Here is a 2,991-nt window from a genome sequence, read left to right on the forward strand (position 1 = left end):
TTGACATTTAGGTTTAGATCTCTCAAAAACAGCATCATCAGGACTCATACAAAAATTTCAGCTGTTTCTTATATGAACATATGCAGATCTACATGAATTAATTCTTTGCACAGTTTTTTTAGTAACTGGTTTTAACTTGGTGGACTCCACTGCTATCTTCTGTGTCTGTATATAAAAAGCATCTGGAAGTAAAACTGAATAGGCCTTCCTGGTTTTATTCTCCATGTTGGTTTGCTTTTTCCTCTAAAACTGACACTAAAAGTCACTTACCAATAATTCCTTCTTTCTCACTGTCACTCTGTCAAATGTGTATTGTAAATAAGTATTTGATGCCTGAGAAAGCTAGGCTAAACTATTTTGTAATTGCACTTGGGTAACACTTTTGTTGTTGACACAAAGTAGAATAAAATTCTGTTTTCTCATTAAACTAGCTGCATGACCTCCGGAAATTAATGATCATTAAGAAAAAGCCTAAATGAAATTTTAAAAATCCACACTGGATAGTGGTGGAAGTGTTACTCCATAATGCACAGGGGACTGAGGTATGAAAATAAAAAATACACTCATTAAATTACTCTTAAGGTGTCTATATACACTTGTGTACATGTGAACAATCAATAAACAAGAAAAGCCAAGGTACTCTCCTCTGTGAGAAGGGCAATAAGGAAATACAAGGATTCGTTCTGTCTTAGTGATGAGGAAACCCTAAGTTGATATGAACTAGGACTAGGGAAGACACCAAGGGCCCTGTAAGGCAGGCTGCAGACTTACAGGGTAGTTCTTATTGCCCAATGGGCTCTTTTTCTGCCAAAGCCTTGTGCTTTCAATGCAGTGTCAGAAAGAACTTCACTGTCTGGTCCAGAAACACTGTTATTAGCTGCTAGGGATTTTCATTTCTGTCCCCTACTAAGGGGATCAGGACGTGTGCTCTGAGGCACTGCTCTCTAGTTTCCAGTGAATTCTATCTTGACATTTCACAGCCCACAGCTGTCTCATGGAACGCAGGCTGAGAAGGAGTTGCTTCAAGTTTATCTCGTGCTAGTCATATATTAGGATTCACTCTAGTATGGTAAGAGCACTTAAATACTGAGATCAGAGGAGTTTAGGTGCATCAAACTTTGGAAATCCAGAATCTCTGTGTTAAAGAGTGCGTGAATTTCCTTCCACATCTAACAGTGATAAACAAAGGGCACCATGCAAAGAAAGACAACCCATGTAAAATCAGGGTTTAATTGGATCTGCTTGGTGAAACCAAAATACCCCTAAGAAACACCCCCAAAAGTTCTAAGTGTTTAACAATTAACCCTTCCTCTTGGTTACCAATTAATAAGTGACTGGATAACAAAATGCTGCATCTAAGAACTCTGTGTGAGATTTTAATCATCATGACCTTTCAGTGCATGCCAATGGAAGGTTTTACAAAAATGCACATATTAATCCTAAAGCCATCATAAGAATCCACTGCGGATAAAGCTGTCTTATTACCTGTAACTACACAGTAACTCCACAGGGTTATTTCTAACTGTAAACTATGTCACGGTATTTCCGTAAAAACTGATGTTGATACATCTGCAGCAGAAGAACTACATTGGTTTACATGGGTGAGTGCAATTCTTTGTGCTCCTAATTCTGGATGTAACTCTACTCTGACAGAGCAATGAGGTTCTCTTGTTCAAACTGCTTTAAAAGAACTGTATCTCCCTGAGGACAAAAAAATTACAGTACAGTTAATATAGTACTCTGAATTTGTAGAATAATTGAGGAAATCAGATTGTACCTATCTAGCTATATTTCAACATGAAAGAATTAGGGACACAACTAATTTTATTTTATTATTAGGATTAAAAATAATAAAAATCATAATCATAAAGTATGAAAACTATATGCAAGTGATTATAACATTTCTATTTTGGAGGATTACAACTATGGATGAATTCACAATTAACTGTCCAACTTGGTTTATCTATTACGATCCAAGAGCTGTAAGATATAATTATGAATATGCTTTGGAGAGGAGGGTGTATTGGGTTTTCTGTGAGGGGTTTTTGGTTATGTCTTTGGTAACGGGGGAAGGGCTATGGAGATGGCCCTTTAAGAAGCTACCTGAAAAGCTCCCCCTTTGCCTTTGTCAGCCCCACCTCTGACCAGGGCCAAGCCAATCAGTGCCCCTGCGAATTCATGGATTTAAGGGTGGTGCAGGGCATGCTTCTCTCTCTGGCACCGGCCCTGACCAGCACAGCCCCAGGTGCAGGTGGTGCGGCCCCGGCCTTGCCCGGCTGGGCTTGGCTGGTCCCAACCACAACTTAAGCTTAAGTCCCACTGCAGCTTCATCCTGAAAAAAAAGAGAGAGAGAGAGAGCTGGGAACTCCATAGCCATCAGAAGAGACCTGCAGCAGAGAAAGGAGTGGGGCCTGAGGAGAACAACTTTGAAGAACACCAAGGTCGGTTTGAAAGAAAGAAAAGAGAGGGAGGAGGAGGAGAACATAGAACCCAGATTTCCCCTTTGCAACCCGTGGTGAAAGCCGGGTTGACTGGTGGTGTGTGAGGGAACCATGACCATGGGCAGACCCAGACTGGAGTTTTGTGGGCTTGGGCTGAAGCAGTTTTGTGTGTCAGGGAAACTGCAGCTGTGGGCAGACCCAGATTGGACTTCTGAGGACTTTTTCCCCTATGGAAAGGGGGCCACGTGGAAGCAGAGAGAGACACTGGGCTGAGTTTTTCCTACTCCTGAGAAGCACGTGGCTCGAAAACCGACTGCAACCCCCACTCCCATCCCCCTGCGCCTCAAGGCAAAGGGGGAGGGGGAAGGTGAAGGAACCGGGAACAAAAGCTGAGCCCGGGAAGAAGGGAGGGGTGAGGGGAAGGTGTTTTGACTTTAAGATCTGGTTGTATCTCCCATTGTTCTACTCTGATGCTGGTAACAAATTAAAATTGTTTTGTTTTTTAATTCCTTATGATGAGTCTGTCTTTTGCCTGTTACCTGTTTAAGGG

The sequence above is a fragment of the Mesitornis unicolor genome, unplaced genomic scaffold, assembly GCF_000695765.1.
Source record: "Mesitornis unicolor isolate BGI_N332 unplaced genomic scaffold, ASM69576v1 scaffold9466, whole genome shotgun sequence".
Taxonomy (NCBI): Eukaryota; Metazoa; Chordata; class Aves; order Mesitornithiformes; family Mesitornithidae; genus Mesitornis; species Mesitornis unicolor.